The sequence below is a fragment of the Rana temporaria genome, chromosome 12 (genome assembly GCF_905171775.1).
Source record: "Rana temporaria chromosome 12, aRanTem1.1, whole genome shotgun sequence".
Classification (NCBI taxonomy): domain Eukaryota; kingdom Metazoa; phylum Chordata; class Amphibia; order Anura; family Ranidae; genus Rana; species Rana temporaria.
In genome coordinates this window covers 119448320-119468025 of record NC_053500.1, presented here as the reverse complement: position 1 = coordinate 119468025, position 19706 = coordinate 119448320, and the positions used below count along the sequence as shown (strand labels likewise).

At 42.6% G+C, this 19706-nt stretch overlaps 1 protein-coding gene and 1 non-coding gene across 3 annotated transcripts in view; both read right to left on the bottom strand.

Moving 5' to 3' along the window:
• The window catches only part of ITCH (itchy E3 ubiquitin protein ligase), an 85668-nt gene that overhangs the window by 54232 nt on the left and 11730 nt on the right, over window positions 1-19706 (bottom strand). The window contains exon 1 of one of the 2 annotated variants that reach the window (XM_040330388.1): window positions 17855-17956. The exons of the other annotated variant lie outside the window; for it this stretch is intronic. The gene's annotated coding sequence lies outside the window, so the exon portion shown is untranslated. Of the gene's footprint in view, window positions 1-17854; window positions 17957-19706 lie in introns of those variants that run through there. 2 annotated transcript variants of the gene reach the window in all.
• Window positions 11207-11365, bottom strand: LOC120919645. The gene has a single exon (XR_005744607.1). It is a non-coding gene; the product is annotated as a U1 spliceosomal RNA (small nuclear RNA).

The following is a 19706-nucleotide window of genomic DNA, read 5'->3' as shown; positions in this document are numbered from 1 at the left end:
GTCGGGCCGTAGTTGGAGGATCCCTGGTCTAAAGCCTCATACACACACGATCGGATTTTCTGCGGACAAAGGCCCAGATTCTCAAAGACTTACGACGGCGTATCTCCAGATACGCCGTCGTAAGTCCGAATGGCCGCCGTTGCATCTATGCGCCCGATTCATAGAATCAGTTACGCATAAATTCTGTCAAGATACGAGCGGCGCAAGTCTCCTACGCCGTCGTATCTTGGGTGCATATTTACGCTGGCCGCTAGGTGGCGCTTCCGTTGATTTCTGCGTCTAATATGTAAATGAGCAAGATATGCCGATTCACGAACGTACAAACGCCCGTCGCAATTAGTTACGCCGTTTACGCAAGATCATACGTCGGCATAAAGATAAAGCTGGTCTCTAGGTGGCGCAGCCCATGCAAGGTATGGACGTCGGAACAAGCCTATCTTTTTACGTAAGTCGTACGTGAATGGGGCTGTGCGTAGGTTACATTCACGTCACAGGCATTGAGCCGGCGTATCTTTGGGCGTAAATACGACGCGATACTGAGCATGCTCCGTTCGGCCATGCATCTACATGGGGTCACGCTTAATTTAAATACAACACGCCCACGACCTGCCTACTTTGAATTACGCCGATTTACGCTACGCCACCGTAACTTGGGACGCAAGTGCTTTGTGAATACAGCACTTGCCTCTCTAAGTTGCGGCGGCGTAGCGTAAATAAGATACGCTACGCCCAAACAACGTAATGCCGCCCTATGTGAATCTAGGCCAAAGTGTAGGACTTTTGTCCGAAGGGCGTTGGCCAGGAACTTATTTTGCACACAAAACTATGTGAGTTTTTCAGCTCTTTAGCGCCACTATTTGGACAACTTCTGCTAATGTTGTGTTATGGTGAGCATTGCTTCTGAGCATGCGTGTTTGTACTTTGGAGTTTTGTTCAATGAACTTGTGTACACAGGATCGGAAAATCCGACAACACACAATTGTTGGCAGGCAATTTTAAAGCATGCTATCCCACTTTGCAGCCACTCTTTACATGAATTCCAGTGATAACTGTAAATGTAATTTCTCCGGGTGGGTTTCCCAGTGGTGAAAAAAAGTGGACCACGCCTGTGTGATTTATGTTGAAGTGGCCACTTATAGTCACCAACAGAGGCTTGTGTGACAAGGCAACATTGCAGGTGCAAAATTAGAAGAGGTGTACAGGGCAATGTCACATAGACAAATATGGCCTGAATAAGAACCTTCATAGCAGGTTCGTCAGATGTTCAGCTACAGATTAACATGTTAAAACCTATATAAGATTTTACATCTTGTAGAATGACCTCTCATAAAAAGAGATCCTACATGTTTAACCAGCTGCCATCTGAATTCTACAGGTAGGATATCCACAGAAAGACAGATCTACAGCTAGCAAGCAACAACATTTATTAGTACGCTAGTTATCTAGAAAAGCGTACCATGAGACGGATACCTGATCCTCTGCCTGGGCCACATAATGATTTATTCATGCGTTTTTTTACCAACAGTGTTCTAAACTCTGTGTGATTGCCCATTTCTCTATTCTGGTATCAGAAAAGCTAGAAGAATATGTACTAAAACTGCATGCTGAAAGGAGGTCAGACAAATCTAAAATTAAAAAAAAGGTCTGAGCATTAAAGTGGTACTAAATCCAAAGATTATTTTGTTTTCTATACTTTATTGCATTCTCTGCATATAAAGCCTATTTCTGACACTTGTTGTTCACTAGCTAAAAAAAGAGAAAAAAAAAAACAAAACACAAACAGTATTTTTTGCTAGAAAATTACTTAGAACCCCCAAACATTAGAGAGATTTTTTTTAGCAGAGACCCTAGAGAATTGCAATATTTTATGTCACATCGTATTTGCGCAGTGGTCTTTCAAAAAACGCAATTTGTAATAAAAAAAAAAAAAAAGAAGAACTCATCACACCACACATACAAATTAAATAAACAGTAAAGTTAGCCCAACATTTTTGTATAATGAGAAAGAGGATTTTACACCAAGTAAATAGATACCAAACATGACACGCTCGTGTAATGGCGACAAACTATAGTACTTAAAAAATCTCCATAGGTGACGCTTTTTTTTTTTTTTTTTTTTTTTTTAAGCGGGAGTTCACCCATTTGTGTTTTTTTTCCCTTTTCCCCATAGCTGGATGCTCGTTTTGTCTAGGGGAATCGGCTATTTGTTTTAAAATATGAGCTGTACTCACCCGTTTTCGAGATGCATCTTCTCCGTCGCTTCCGGGTATGGGTCTTCGGGAGCGGGCGTTCCTTCTTGATTGACAGTCTTCCGAGAGGCTTCCGACGGTCGCATCCATCGCGTCACTAGTAGCCGAAAGAAGCCGGTCGGTGCGGCTCTATACTGCGCCTGCGCACCGACGTTCGGCTTCTTTCGGAAAATCGTGACGCGATGGATGCGACCGTCGGAAGCCTCTCGGAAGACTGTCAATCAAGAAGGAACGCCCAGTCCCGCAGCCCATACCCGGAAGCGACGGAGAGGATGCGTCTCGTAAACGGTAAGTACGGATCATATTTTAAAACTAGCCGATTCCCCTAGACAAAACGAGCAGGAATCTAAGGGGAAAATGTGTTCTCCATGGGTGAACCTCCGCTTTAAGGTTACCAGTTTAGAGTTGCAGAGAAGGTCTTGTGTTAGAATAATTGCTCTCGCTCCAACAATCACAGCAAAACCTTACATGTGCGATTTGAACACTACACCGTTTACATTTGGGGGCACGACCTATGTATTTATTTTCTTTGTCGCGCGAGCACGGAGGGATGGGGCGATTTAACCACTTGCCGACCAGCCACCGCAGTTTTACGGCGGCAGGTCGGCTCTGCTGAGCGAGATCACGTAATAGTACGTCATCTCGCCGAGCAGCCAATAGGGGCGCACACAGCTCCCGGTCCTGTCAGGGGGAGAAATGCCTGATTGTCTGTTCATACAATGTATGAAAAGAAGATCAGTCATTTCCCCAAGTCAGTCCAACCCCCCTTCAGTTAGAACACACCCAGGGAACATACTTAACCCCTTCCCTGCCAGTGGCATTTTTATAGTAATCAATGCATTTTTATAGCACTGATCGCTATAAAAATGCCAATGGTCCCAAAAATGTGTCAAACGTGTCCGCCATAATGTCGCAGTACCGATAAAAATCGCTGATCGCCGCCATTACTAGTAAAACAATTTTTTTTAATAAAAAATGCCATAAAACTATCCCCTTTTTTGTAAACGCTATAACTTTTGCGCAAACCAATCAATAAACGCTTATTGCGATTTTTTTTATGAAAAATATAAAGAAGAATACATAAACTGAGGAAAAAAAAACGTTTTTTTTTTATATATTTTTGGGGGATATTTATTACAGCCAAAAAAATATTATTTTTCAAAATTGTCACTATTTTTGTTTATAGTGCAAAAACTAAAAACCGCAGAGGTGATCAAATACCACCAAAAGAAAGCTCTATTTGTGGGAAAAAAGGACGCCAATTTTGTTTGGGAGCCACGTCGCACGACCGCGCAATTGTCAGTTAAAGCGACGCTGTGCCGAATCGCAAAAAGTGGACTGGTTGAAGGGCTGAAGTGGTTAAAAAAGCGACATACTCCATGTTACTACATTGGACACTCCAGGCCTGCCGGCAAATGCGCCAGCTGGTGGCTCGGGTCTCCCAGTGGGACGTGAGACCCTGGCGGAGCAGTGGTGGTGGGGGGGGGGGGAGGGGATCTCCTGATTCCTGTAATAACACCCAGGTAAGTTTTTTTTCTTTTTTCATTAAAATAATAAACATATTACACTTGCATGCTCTGTGCAAAGGCATCTCACAGAGCAGCCCAGAAACCTCCCCTTTTGGGGTTCCCCACTGGTGCTTGACGCCTCCTCTCATGTGTGTGCCCCCCACAGCAAGCCATTTGCAACAGGGACACACCTGTGGGCTTGCTCCCCACATCAATAGACGCACACAGCATGACTTGGCTCTGTTCCCTCCTCACAAGATTCGATTGAGAGCAGCAGGAACCAATGGCTGGAACACAGACCAGCGCTGGATCAACATGGGACTCAGATAAGAATATGGGGGGGGGGGGGAATACAACTATTGGGATATTTTTTTGCCTTAGGCCCCTTTCAGACGTGTGGACCGTATGTCGGCTTTTTCATCTATGAAAAAGGGACATACATTGGTCCCTATGTGATTGCGGGTGTCAGTGGATGAACATCCGGTGACATCTGTAATCACCCGCCTCCGCAAAGATCCGATTTTGCAGACGGAAGAAAACCCTATTTTTTCTTCAGTCTGCGGATCGGATTGGATGAACACGGACACACGGTCCGTGTTCATCCGATCCCCCCATAGGGGAGAGCGGAGAAAAGACAGGACGGTCCCTGCACAGATAAACGGAGCGATCCCCGCTGAGCTTACGGACACACGGAGGCAGATCATTACTGATCCGCCCCGTGTGAAAGGGCCCTTAATGCTGGGAATGCATTAAGGTAAAAAATATCCTGCCTTTAGCACTAGGTTAAGAATTCAAAGACTTTGATTTTTTTTTTTTTAGGCTAAGTTTACAGTTTTAGTTAAAGGATAAGAACAACCGGTTGTCTTGACTACATGTTTCAGGGCAGGACCTGACGAAGGGGCGGGTAGGCAAGACAACCAGGCTTGTTCTTTTCGATCCATCTACTTGCTATTGATTGCTGTCAGACCATCCAGCAATTTGCACGTCCAGCGGCTTTCCTTTGGAGTGTTTCCAGTAGCTTGTGACGTCACATTTGGGTCACCACCGGCGTAACTTCCGGTCCACAGTTAGCTGCGGTAAAAGCCCTGGCAGACACCAGAATACCACATACCATGAGACTGATTTGTTCCGATTTGGCAAGCCGGCAATACTTCTTTTAACCTTTTGTGCAATATATATGAAATATTCAATTTTATGCCAAAAAAAAAAAAAAAAAAAAGTATTTTACTGCTATGCCTGGCGTTTTAATGACCTTGGAGATAGCATGTGGTGCTCCTGAATGACTTTTTTTGTGGATTCCTCATACGATCAAGCCATTAAAATAAAAAACATGCCCTTTGGGTCTGGTATGGTTTTTTAAGGGGAACTCAACTCTTTCATATTTAGTATATCATTTTTTGGGGGGGAGGGGGGGGAATAAGCAGGTACCTAGTTCTCCCCCTCTCCTCTTTCTCCGCAGCCTTCTGAGTCACAAGTTTAAGACGACTGCAGGACCATTCCAAAGCTCAGCGCAGTGGGCAGCCGGTCGTGAATCCAAAAACAGCATATCTGGCTGCCCACAATTAAGATGCTGTTGCCAGGAACCTGAAGCCTAGTCAAAGAACCGGCCCAGGCGAGGACAGCGCTGAACCTGTGGATAAGCATCTATCCTTTTATTAAGTATTTGTAGCTGATGATTTTTTTTTCCCCACCAGCGTGAACAACCGCCTTAAGTAAACAAAAAAAGGGACACGGTCACTCTGACCGTGTATGGCATGTGCATATTTGACCAATGACCACTTTGAAGGCATGTATCCTATGGGGTTCAGGCGGGAAGGTGTGCGCCAGGGGTCTGCCAGGCTGCATGATTAGATAAGGGTCTGGTATGGATTTTAGGGGGACCTCGTGACTGTTTTTGGGTATAGGTTACCCCTTAAAATCCATACCAATCTGATCAGTCTGGTTGCCTCGATCACAGTACCATGACAATGGAGTTGTGCCTCTTGGGCCTGATAGAAACACTGGTGCCGACTGTTGCAAAGAGAAACTTTGATTAGGTCATTATTCTTTTATGCTTGAAAAAATATAGCTATGCACTTGAAGAAACCTCTGTTACCTTCTCTGGATCAATGGAAGCGCCTCGTAAACGAGAGCCTTCCCCTGTATAAAGATACATCTGAAAATCGAGGTTGCCCCTTGAAATATGATAAAATCTGGTGTACGTGGCTAGCGGAACCTACTAGAGCTTGATAAGTTACGGATTAGGAATAGTTGGTTTCCAAATATTGAGGAGACGTCTGACATACTAGGGTATCATGCTGTGTCCCGAGTATGCATATCTAAAGTCATGAATTGTACATTTTGCATGCCAATCATACGTATGTTTGTTAAGCACTAACTGATATGTTGTTTATGTTCATTTATTTTTGTTCAAAAATGCAATAAAAAAAAAAAAAATATACAATCCATACCAGATCCGAAGGGCCTGGTATGGATTGTGGAGGGACTCAGATGCCGCTTTTGTTTTTTTATTGTAAGGCAGGATCCTTTGTTTACATTCTGCTGTCAGCCAGGAATCCCAGAATGACAGCAGGGATGAGCAACTGATTGAGCAACACCACAAAACACTGGACAAAAATGAACCAAAACCACATGTACATGCATTGTTGGTGCATTTCCATTGAAGTCTATCATCCAAAATTGTGCAGCAACTCCTCCAAATTAGCACCGGCACCTTTTCCAACAATGTGCCATGTTGTGCTGATGCAACATAAAAGAAAAAAAAATTCTATTGTCATTTTTGGCACGATTCTGAAAAGTAGATGAAAGATGGATAGCCGCACTCCAAAAAAAACGTGTAGGTTGTCTTTTATTTCAAATAAACAGCAAATACATCACCGAATCATAAAACGATTCTGTTGCATCAGAAACTGCACTTGTGTGAACCAGGCCTTACTGTTTTGATATAATCTGTCTAATCATTTCAACTCTCTTTCTATTAACTAAATTCACATCTTTTAGTTGCTCAAGTCAGTCTTTTAGAAAATCAGTTCAAATTTTTCTTACTGTTAAAAGAATCAGAAAGTGACCTGTTGCAGAGACCAGCAAGAACAAGAAAATCAGGAGTTACAAGTATCACACAGTGGAAAGAAAAACAGAAAATCTATTTTCTTATTGCTGGCATTTTAATACCATAACAAGTCAAGAATTCCCCTGTGGCAAAACATTGTTGAAAAAAAATCTGGTTCCTAGGGACACAGTCACCAGCAATATTTAGATGCTTAGAGAGGGTGCCGATCAATAAATGATTGTAAAAATATAAAGAAAAATGTTTAAAGCTGAGCTCTGGGCATGGGACCTAAAGGATAAAAATACACACACACACACACACACACACACACACACACATATATATATAATTTTTTTTTATACACACACAAAAATGCAATCATCACTGTGCTGCACATAGCATGTGCAGAGCAGAACATGAGGGGTGGAGAGAAGACTAGTCATTCTACCCATGGATATAGAGCAGCAGTGACCGGTCTTTATTAATAGAGGCAAAGTTGCCTGCTGGATTACTGCACAGATCCGGAGGAACACTCCAAGATTCAAATAAGAATATAATGCCTCTTGTATTTAGACAATATTTGCTTATCCGGGAGTTCAGCTTTAAGACCCCTTTCACACTGGCAGCACCCGTCCATTAGCGCTAAAGCTCCGCTCGTTTTTGTGGCGCTTTTCAGCCGCTAGAGGGGGGCTTTTAACCCCCCGCCAAAAAAAGAAAGGGTAACAAGTTTAGTTTTGCAGCGCTCCCAAACCGCACCAAAGATGCTGCTTGCATGACCTTTCGCAACGTCCGCACGCCATTTTTTTATGTCGACCCTTTTGTTTACATTCTGCTGACAGCAGGCATGACCCATCGCTGTTAGGATACCGATGGGTGGCAGCTCGTTAACAGACGACTCATCCCTGCTCCTGGAAAGTGCCTCCACCAACCAACCAGCACAAGTCGCACTCAAAAAACGCATGTAGATGCATCCATTAAAGTCTATGGACCACAAAATTACACTGCATGGTGCAGGATGCCATTAAAACATACGGAAAAAAAAAACATTTTATTTTTTTGCAGCTTACCACCAATCCTTAGATGTGGCAGCTGCAGTTCTTTTATTCAGGCATTTTCCCCTTTATGTTCACCTGATGAACCTGGGTGACAACACTTACTCACCATACTGTCCTATTAGGAGTGTGTGTGTTTCGTAGTTCACAATAGATAGTTAAAGCAGATAACATTGTTTGAGATCTCAATTTATTGCACAGGTTACAAAGACACTGGAATACATATTTGCTTGTTTGGATTTAGTTGTTTGCCTTCATGTCTGCTTTATTTGTCAGTTGGCATAGGAGTCAATAAACACAGAACAAGGACTCCAGAGCTAGAGTACGTCATTGTTGTATTCCCTCTCCATTTAAAATAGTTCCACAGGCTTAAAGGTCATAAAATTAGTCCCAATTGGCCAATTACCTACTTTTTACAACCAATCAAATGGACTGAGAGCAGCTGGAACAATAAAAGAGGAATTGCGTTTGGTTGTTTGGGCATTTGCTTGTAAACGGGTCTGTACATTTAACTGTAGCTGTGGAATTAGTCATTTGTTTTCCGTTTTGGAAGCAAGATGGCCAAAGTAGGAAATGCACCCGGCCAAGTCACTCAACACCGTAAATGTTATTGAAAATAATAATAGCCATGTAGACGTATCACCATTTAAAGATGCTCACAGTGACAATATCATAAGCTTTGACATTTAGATCCCTTTCACACAGGCTGTCCGTTTGTCAGTTTTTCAGGCGGACCCGATTGTACGCTCCAGTCACCCCTTATGGAGCGGCAAATCCAGGCGGATGGTGGTCCTATTTTCCATCCGTCTGGCGGATCGGATGAAAGATGCTCTCTTTTCATTCAATCGCCCCATAGAGGAAAGCGGGACTGGGTCGGTCTCCGCTCTGCTCAGTAAGTGGAGACGTACCCCGTCATCCACCTGCAAGCGGAGTCGCCCGTGTCAAAGGGCCCAAGGCACACAGCCTACAAAATGTGCTTTAAAAAAACTCATATTGCCCAACACACAATAAATGCACCAAAAGAGAATCACCATTCTTTTATATATGGCTCCTTCACACCTGCCATGTATTGGGAAAAATAATACACAAGTGTGTCTTTGTGCGTGCATTTTTTTTGGTCCTATAGACCTCAAGTTCAGCACGCAAAAAAAACCCCAAAAAAAACAACAACACGTAGTACTAGTTAGGCCCCATGCATACTGGACACTAATATATATATATATATATATATTATATATATATTATATATATATATAAAAATGGTTTCCTTTACAACCCCTTTAAGGACCGAGCCTCTTTCTGAGATTTGGTATTAACAAGTTAAAAACTGTTTTGTTTTTTTTGCTAGAAAATTACTTAGAAACCCCCAAACAAAATATATATATATATATATATATATATATATATATATATATATATATATATATATATATATATATATATATAAATATAAATATATATATAAATATAATCACCCTACAGAATAAAATGGCGGTCATTGCAATACTTTTTGTCACACCATATTTTCACAGTGGTCTTACAAGCGCGCTTTTTTTTGGGGGGGGGGGGGGAGGAACAAAAAAACACACAACAGTAAAGTTAGCCTAATTTTTTTTTAGATTGTGAAAGATGATGTTATGCCGAGTAAACTGATACCCAACATGTCACGCTTCAAAAGTTGTGGAATGGTGACAAAAGGTGATGTTTAAAAAATTCTACAGGTTGCATGTTTTGAGTTACAGAGGAGGTCTAGGGTTAGAACTGCAGGGCGCTTTAAAAAAAAAAAAAAAAAGTTTTTGTTTCTTATTTATTTTACTTAAAAAAAATTGGGTCACTTTCATTCCTATTTTTTATGTCATTAAGAGCATTGGGCGGAAGTGGTGTTTTGACGTCACTTCCACCCTGCAGCGATATGGAGATGGGTGGGGGCCCATCTTCCCCTCACTCATCTACATACCCAGGCAGGGACAGAACCCAACTCCAGTAAGCGGCGGAGGGCACCGGAAGCCCTTAAAAAAAACACACTAGTTCTGGTAACACACGGATAACAGCCTATGTGTGCATGGACACCTAAGATAACATGCTGGAGAGTTTACTAGCTGCAGTTTATTAGTGCTTGAAGCCAAAAACAGCAGCTGTAAAGACGTCCAGTGTGCATAAGGCATTATATTTTTTTTTTTTTTGAAAAGCCTATGGCGTGTGAACACACCCAAAAAAACTCCACCCGGTGCAGAAAAAATGTGCACACACATAAAGAGTGTTCACAAAAACGTGCAGACGGGTGCAACGTCAAGTGGTCCTCCTGTGAAGAGGGACCCATAACCCTGATCCCCCGGGGCGTTAGGCTCCAGACGGGGACTGAGGTACTGTGGTCCGAGCAACCGAAGCCGACACGGACCCAACTTCCTCGGAGGGACTGCCGAAACAGAACCCTCCCAGTACTAGGTGGGGCTCCCCCGAAGGGAGACCCCATGAGAGCAGGCGAACTAAGCCAGAAGGCCATGTCCACCCACTCCCAAGACGTTCAGGGCTGGCCCGAGGACCCGCACCCTACTAATCACACAGTGAGACAAAACGTGCACAACAAAAAAAGACAAAAAAGTGACAAACACAGGCTTAAATAAAATTAAAGTGGGGGAAGGGATAGTGGAGAGGAGAGTGAAAGAAGTGGCCATTGTGGTGAAACAATGACCAGGCCCTCCGGCCAGGAATAAAAAAATTCCTCCGGTCCTAGCCAAAAGGCCCGGCCCAGGAGGCAGGTGCTAAAAAAAGCGTGTATCTGGTGCAGTGACCGTGGTATCCTTTAATCAATGTGTCCCTCACACACAGTGATCTTCAGATACCCCTGGACTGCCACTCCAGGGGCACATGCACCATAGGCTTTTCGTTCCATATCCGACCCCCCGACTGGCCAGTGCAGCCCTCCACCCCCGTCAGCTAGAGAGCCCTTCAAGGTTTTCTTGGGGAGAACTGCCGCTCCAGTTAGCAGCCTCCACCAATACTAGCCCCTCCAGACCCTCCGTCAACCCAGCGGATTTGCATGGCTCTGCCCTGTCCTACCACAGGGCATTACCAGCTCCTCCAACCGGATCGCCGACAGAGATAGCACTTACACCAGCCAGCCAGAAGGCCAGACTAGAACTCGGCAAAAAGACCAAGACCAAGCACAGCACCCATCCTCACCAGGAGCACCCTTCCAGATGGCTCAGACTCAACCATGGGCCGGCCCCCAGTATTCTGTCGGGCAGCACGGCGTAGTCCCTGCTGAAACCATCCTTCCAGGTGCAATGACGTCATTGGATTGCATCCACCCTCCCCATGTAGGAGGTGCTTCAGCGCTCCGCTGACAACTGATAAGGACAGATACCACACCCAGTCCCAGCCAAAAGGCCGAGAAGCGGCAGGGAAGACAACCACGATCAGCACGGCCTAGAGTGTGCAATAGCCGTGCCTCGCCCTGGGAGAACCGCCTTCATGATCATGGTGTCTCCCCTGCCAGGTAAGTATAAGGCATTATATTGCTTTGGGGAAAGCATGTTATTACCCATCACAGAGAGGTCCCAAGGATGACGTCACTTGGGAGTGCAGTCGCCCTGGCACACAGGTCCTGTTATGGAATGTAAAATTACACATGTGACGCGTCAAAGTAAACTACGTTTCCCACTGTCATTTGCTCCACCTCTGTTTACACAATGGAGAATCTTTTTCTCTGTGCAGTTTCCCCAGTATAGGAATGTCATTGTGGAAGGGCTAAGAATACCAGGGTGAAAACTGCAGTCCTAGTAAAGGGCTGATGTCACCTGGGTAATGAAAGAAGATCTGTGCCACATTAATCGTTGCAAATTCAGGAAGGCAACCATTGTGGACTGCAAGTGGAAAGAAGTCAAGTAAATAGCGTAGTCGTAAGCTACTTTGGGGAGCAATAAAATGTTTTGCCTTTAGGCAAACTTTAACCAATTAAGGACCTTGCCTGTTTTTCAGATTTGGCGTTTACAAGATTAAAACTTTTTTTGCTAGAAAATTACTTAAAACCCCCAGACATTATATAAAATATATTTTTTCTAACACCCTAGAGAATAAAATGGCGGTCATTGCAATACTTTTTGTCACACCGTATTTGCACAGCGGTCTTACAAGCGCACTTGTTTTGAAAAAAAAAAAAAACACTTTTTTTAATTAAAAATTAAGACATCAGTAAAGTTAGCCCATTTTTTTTTTATATTGTTAAAGATAATGTAACGCCGAGTAAAAGGATACCCAACATGTCACGCTTCAAAATTGCGCCCGCTCGTGGAATGGCGTCAAACTTTTACCCATAAAAATCTTCAAAGGCGACGTTTAAAAAATTCTATAGGTTGCATCTTTTGAGTTATAGAGGAGGTCTAGGGCTAGAATTATTGCTCTAACGATCGCTACTCACGAATGCGTTCGCTTGTGCGCGTGAGCTCATCAGGGCGGGGCTCTTTTTAAAAAAAATGTTTTGTTTTCTTATTTTTTCTATTTATTTTATTAATTAAAAAAAAAAATAATAATATGGGTCACTATTATTCCTGTTACAAGGAATGTAAACATCCCTTGTAATAGAAAAAAGCATGACAGGTCCTCTTAAATATGAGATCTGGGGTCATAAAGACCTCAGATCTCATATTTAGACTAATATGCAAAAAAAAATTTGTCATTTGAAAAAAATGACAAGAAAATGTTCCTTTAAGAAGCATGTGCGGAAGTGACGTTTGGACGTCGCTTCCGCCCTGCTATGGAGACGGGTCACTCGTATCCCAGCCAAGCAGGAGGAGGGACTCATCGCCTCCGTCACTGCCGACGGCTCCGGTAAGCCGCGGCGGGTGCGGGAGAATGGCGGGAGGGGGGCCCCCTCTCCCGCCGCCGATAAAGGTAATCTCGCTGCGAATCTGCCGCGGAGACCACCATTATCGTTTAGAGGACCGCTCACTGAAAAGATGGATATCTCGGTTGTGGCAGCGGCTGCTGCCGTTACCGAGATATCCATCTTTAAAAAAAAAATTACGTATATATACAGTGAGGGGTCCTTAAGTGGTTAAAATGGTTCTAAAAAAGGTAAAATGTTTATTTATTTATCAAAATGCATTCTTCACATTAAGGTAAAAAAAAAAAAAAAAAAAAAAAACACATTTGAGTAGCAGCTCCCCAAGTGCCCCCTCCTAAACACTTACACGAGTCTAGTCTTGATCCAGTGCTGTGCCCTTCCTTCTGCTGCATTCTTCTCTCCTCTTCCTGGTCTCACTAGAGGCTCTGATGGCAGCAGTTGTCAGTCAAAATTAGTGAGGAGAGAGCGGAGGGTGGGATCAAGACATATTGTGTGCGTCTATGGATACACATAGCCCAGCTTGAGGGCACATCTGCCCCCACAGCAAGCTGCATGTTTTGGGGGCAGAACAGGAGGAGCAGATATCGCTGGCAGGGAAATCATTGCAGAGCAGGCAAGTATACCATGTTTGTAATTTTTTTTTTAATTATCTATATAAATGCTTTAACCGCTCATTCAAACCATGTGCACTAGAAAAAAAAATGCAGGTCTCTGCAAGGGCACAAAGAAAGCAAATCAGCACCAAAATGCTGTTGCGAGTTACAGAGCAGAACTGTGTGGAATGCAGCTAGGATGCATTTTTCTGCACGACTCTGCACACAAAGGGATGTAAAACCCACAGAAACATAAGTGGACCTTGCTTTTCTGTGCAGGGTCTGCTTTAGTATATAGGATACGACAAAAACAGAGCCCTATCCAAAATATGAAAAGTTTTGGCTTAAAGGGGTTGTAAACCCTAGTGCTATTTCACCTTAATGCATCCTATGCATTAAAGTGAAAAAAAATACCTTGCACCTTCCAGCCCCCCAAATTTTACTTACCTGAGCCCCAAATTTTAGCGGGCGCAATCCCGCGTCATTCTCTCCACTGCTTCTCGGCTCTTCATTGGATAAATTTATAGCAGCGCAGCCATTCGCTCCCGCTGTTGTCAATCAAATCCAATGACGCGAGCACCAGGACCGAGTCATACACACAGCGGCTATGCACGCCAAGTGTATGACACAGGAGCGCGCCCGCAAGGTAACCCCTTCGGGAGAGAGCTTCCCAGAGGGGGATATCTATTGCGTTGAGGAGCCGCGAGAACCGCCGTGGGACCCCAGAACAGGAGGATCGGGGCCACTCTGTGCAAAACCAATTGCACAGTGGAGGCAAGTAGGACACTTTCTTTTTTTTTTTGTTAACAAAGCGAACCTTTAGTATCACTTGAAGTTGTACTTCAGAGGACACATGTACTAAGAAATATGTAAGCTTCCACTACTCACCTACTTCAGTAAACACTAATTGTCACGCTGTCACTGGACTGAGTCACTGACATGAAACACGTATGTTGCAAGTGAAACTAGACTGAACCCAAATTGCCTGGTATTCAAAAGATCTAAAAAGTATAAGCTTGGTGTACATATCAAAATAGGGCCAGTTCAGCAAGAAGCAAATGAATTTCTATCTGTGTGTTCCCCTGTCTGTTCAACAGAAGCTAATCCTTAGACTGTCTTTTGTCAAAAGGGGCGTCCCCGCTGTCAGAATACAATAACACAGCGTTCACATTACTTGCATGGATGCAGGAACCTGTGAGCCGTTTTTCATCCAACCCGCTGGTACACTTCGCTTATGAATGACATTGGATTTGCAAGACAGGCGGGTAGTTAAAGGAGTTGTAAACAAAAAAAAAAACGTTCAGCTTAATGCAATCTATGCATTAAGGTGAAAAAACATTGAATGCTGACCCCCCCCCCCCCCCCGAGCCCCCGTTATACTTACCTGACCTCTCAAAAGTCCCGAGCGGTCCCGATATCGTCTTCGCCGCTCAACCTGGCCGCTGATTGGCTAGAGCGGATGGATTGAGAGCAGAGCAGCCATTGGCAACAGCTGGAGGTCCACTTTTCGTCTTCTTCTAGTCTACAACTGTACTTTATTACTGTCCACAAAAATTGGCCACAGCAATTTCTGGTTACTTTGGCCAGTTTTTGTGGCCAAATGTTTCTTCCTTTGGCCAATTCTTGTGGCCAGTCTAAATTAAGAAACATTTGGCCAGAACAAAAATGGCCAAAGTACAACAACTGACCACAGAATTTCTACAGCAGGGCAACTGGGAACTTCTGGTACCTCACAGGGCTTTAAATAGATAGACACTATTTTCTTGATACACTGTATATGTGTAGTAAAAAAAAAAGGGGGGGGGGGGGAAGAAGCATGAACGCTTATAAAAAAACGTTTTTGCATGCTTATGCGTCTTTTCAGCTTAAAAGCTCTTCTCAAAAACCCAAGTTTGATTTTCTGCCTGTAAACTCCTGAAACTGCCCACAGTGTGCATGGACACAAAGGGTAACACAGAGGGGGGTTTTCAGGCAGAGAAAAAGGAGACCTTTAAAAAAAGCTCAAACGCTGGTAGGAGCAGCTTGTTTGCGCTGCGTGTGCATGAGCCTTTATAAAACGGCCACCCCTTTATCCTGGTCAGTAGAATGTCTCCACCCCTAAGTGTCCCTGTAACTTGCTGTTCCAATACTGTGCTGCAAGACTGATCAATATGCAACAGAATCACCTTTAGACTGAATGCCCTGCCTTGCCAGGTACAAATAGTGGATGATAATGACATTGTACACTTGCAAAAATCAATCCACTATCTAAGTAAATAATCGCAAAACAACCCCCAACAAATGGCGTGACTGTTGGTCACGTGACATTACAACTATTTTAAACCAGAGAGCGCTGCTGCGGCCACAAGCAGCTGATCACATTGCCGTGAAATAGGGGAAGAAGAAATGTAGGTGATCACAAAATTCATCTTAAGGGTCAATTTACCGACTTGAGCTACAAAAGGTTTCTACCCCCTTCACGACCAGGTCATTTTTTTGCTATGCAGCATTGCGCTACTTTAACTGACAATTCCGCGGTCATGTAATACTGTACCATAAAAAACATTTATACAATTTTTTCCCCCCAAAACTAATAGAGCTTCATTTTGGTGCTATTCAATAAAAAAAAAACCTAGTGAACAAAATTTTTTTTTTAAATATAAATATATATATATATATATATATATATATAAATATTATTTTGAGATTTGTTTTATAGCCGAAAGTAAAATATATTATGTATATATGTATATATGTGTGTGTGTGTGTGTGTGTGTGTGTGTGTGTGTATGTACACACACACATATATACATTATATTATTTTGAGATTTGTTTTATAGCCGAAAGTAAAATATATTATGTATATATGTGTGTGTGTATATATATATATATATATATATATATATATATATATATATATACATACATACATACATACATACACACACACACACACACACACACACACACACATACATATATACATAATATATTTTACTTTCGGCTATAAAACAAATCTCAAAATAATATATATATATATATATATATATATATATATATATATATATATATATATATATATATATATATATATATATATATATATATATATATATATATATATATATATATACACACACACATTGATTGAGATATATAGATTGAGAGATAGAGATTGAGATATATATATATATATATATATATATATATATATATATATATATATATATATATATATATATATATATATATATATATATATATATATCTCTCAATCAGCTACATGCAATTAGGGGCGATGACCAGCCCTGGCTGCCATACAGATTGTGCGCAGGATGTATTTCTGGTTGCATAAAAACTTGCCACAGCTAATGGTCCAGTCTGTGTGCATCCATAGCTTTCAGCAGCACTCTGCAACCTCTTGCAATTGAATGTACAGCAGAGATCAAAAAGGGGGGAGGGAAGCAGCACAAGAAGCCAATCAGATGTGCTGTAGTACAAGGAGAATGCCGATAGGAGGGAGCAAAACGACAGAAAGACAAACTCATCACTGCTTCTCTTTAGACATACAAATCCTTTTGCATGTAAAACACCTTGCATATACGATACATAAAGTGGTGGTAAAGCCAGAAGATTTTCTTTATCTTCATGCATTAAGATAAAAAACCTTCAGTGTGCAGAAGCCCTCCTCAGCCCCCCTAATCCCATCTTAATTGGCTGAGACAGCAAAGGTGGCTCGGCTCTGGTAACCCCATAGCAAGCTGCTTGCTATGGGGGCACTCCGCAGGAGGGAGGGGCCAGGAGCGCCAAAGAGGGAACCGAGAAGAGGAAGATCTGGGCTGCTCTGTGCAAATCCACTGCACAGAGCAGGCAAGTATAACTTAATTTTATTTATAAAAAAAAAAAATAAACAGACTTTAGTAATCACTTTAATTCCTTAAACCAGCGTGTTGAAGTGGGGGGAAAAAAGGGGGGGGGGGGCGGGATCCAAAATTTCCCCCACCCACACATTCGATGTGAATGGAGGAATCCTTCTCGCTGTGGTATTGCATTTTGACAGCAGGAAGCCTTCCCTACTGGCAGAATAAAATTGTTAATGTTGCCAACTAAAGCCAGCAGCACTAATCATTTATTTGGGAAAAACCTGGCAGTCTGGATGTAGACAAAACGATCGATAGATTGACTTGTGTACAACCAGCTATCCAATAAATGGATCGAAATTCAGCTGGCCCCTGCTGAACCGGCTAAATTTACTGTGCTAAATACAGCAGCAGCCAGTTTTATTTCCATGTGAACGTCCAGGCACCACTGAGCTTGCTTTTTACCTTTTGTGATAGACTTTAATTAACAGAATATAGGTATACTAAAAAAAAAAAGAAAAAAGTTCAGCAACACTTTATATGTAACACTGAATACAGGGAAAGAGGAGTTAAGGAAACAAAAATGATGGCAACGCACACCTCAACATCAAACACTTTTACAGGTACTTTCACTTGTCCAATCATAAATCTGCATTTAAAAAAAAACATTTTAGAAGACTGAAGGTGAGAAAAAAAAAAAAAAAAAGAAGTTCACAACCTTATTGTGTCATCCTTAGAAGGTGCTGCTCAGGGAAGACCCGATTCTCCCTTCTCGCAAAGCCGGTGGTAATTGCTAGCGACATGACAGGAGTGAAACTTTGCCGACTACTTTCATGATGTAAGCACATCTAATCACGCCCAGGGAGAGGCGTTCTGTCCCAACTAAAACAGGCTTCAGCCTGCTCAACAGAAAAAAGGTACAAAACAAACACCGCTATTTGGGAGTAAATTGAACATTTTTGTATGCCATAAACAGCTTTAGGCTACATGCACACTGCAAAAATACGCCAGTTCCCTTCAGGTGCGTTTGGCGTTTTTTTCTGCCAGAAAACTCCAATCACAAATGCAAACCAGAAGGGATTTTTTCTGCCTCTAAATGCAGAGTTTATAATACCCAAATTATTTACTTTTACCTACAGGTAAGCCTATAATAAATATCTCCTGCACGGTTTAGGAGATATTCACTTTGCATGCAGCCGCTGACGACAGAGGCGCATGCGCTGTGAACGCCCGGCTGAAGGTCTGGCCAGCGCTGCCATACCTTGCCGGGAAGAAAACACACGGGAGTGACGTCATCGCAACTCCAGAGCCGCAAACCCGAAAGACACGCCGTGGGCGTCGGCTCCCTCGGCGTGGACCAAGATGAGATATCGATACCTCGTTCTAAGCTAGGCATTTCATAATGAGCTAGTATGCCTTTGCCTTACAGGTTTTTTTTTTTTGTCCTGCAGGTATACAACCGCTTTAAAAATGTGCCTCTAAATGTCCCAATGTACATGGACACAGGATAACATTGAGCAAAAACTCCTCTAGAAGCAATTATTTTTGGAGCCAGCATGCACTGACCACTAGAAATATCTTAAAAGTATTAGAACACAGTCTAAAAATAGAAAAAAAAATAAAAAAAAAGTCCTATAGTTTCTACAGGCAATTCCAAACGAAATATTTGGCACAAAAACACCGCCGCTCAACACCAAAAGAACACCATACCCACTGTGAAGCATGGTGGTGGCAGCATCATGCTTTGGGGCTGTTTTTCTTCAGCTGGAACCCAGGGACCTTAGTCAAGGTAGAGGAAATTCTGAACAGTTCCAAATACCAGTCAATATTGGCACAAAACCTTTAGGGCCCTTTCACACGGGGCTGTTCATCCGCTGACACCCGCAATCACATAGGGACCAATGTATGTCCCGTTTTCATCCGCAACGGATGGATGAAAATGCGGACATACGGTCCGCACATGTGAAAGGGGCCTTAGGCTTCTGCTACAGAGCAGACAACTACATCAACAAAGGAATCCCTTCACCAGTAGATGATTATAGTTTTGGAATGGCCCAGCGAGAGCCCAGACCTGAATCGGATTGAAAATCTGTGGGGTGATCTGAAGAGGGCTGTGCACAGGAGATGCCATCACAATCTGACAGATTTGGAATGTTTTTGCAAAGAAGAGTGGGCAAATATTGTCAAGATGTGCCATGCTGATAGACTCATCCCCAAAAAGCCTAAGCGCTGTAATAAAATTAAAAGGTGCTTCAACAAAGTATAACATGTTTGTTATTTACAAAACTACAATATAGCCTCTAGTAAAGATATGCAATATGTAGATCTGTAGTACCTTCATCCAAAACATTTTTATTGATTGTGTATTAATAACATTTTTTCAATTTTTTTTATATATGTTTCCATACTCGACTTTACCTCTAACTTGTACCGAGTTCAGTAGCCCCCACTCTTTGAAATTTTGTTTGGGCACCAAATAAGTCCGACCTCCATGTTTATTATTTAACCACTTAAGACCCGAACCAATATGCAGGTTAAGGACCTTGCCCCTTTTTGCGATTCGGCACTGC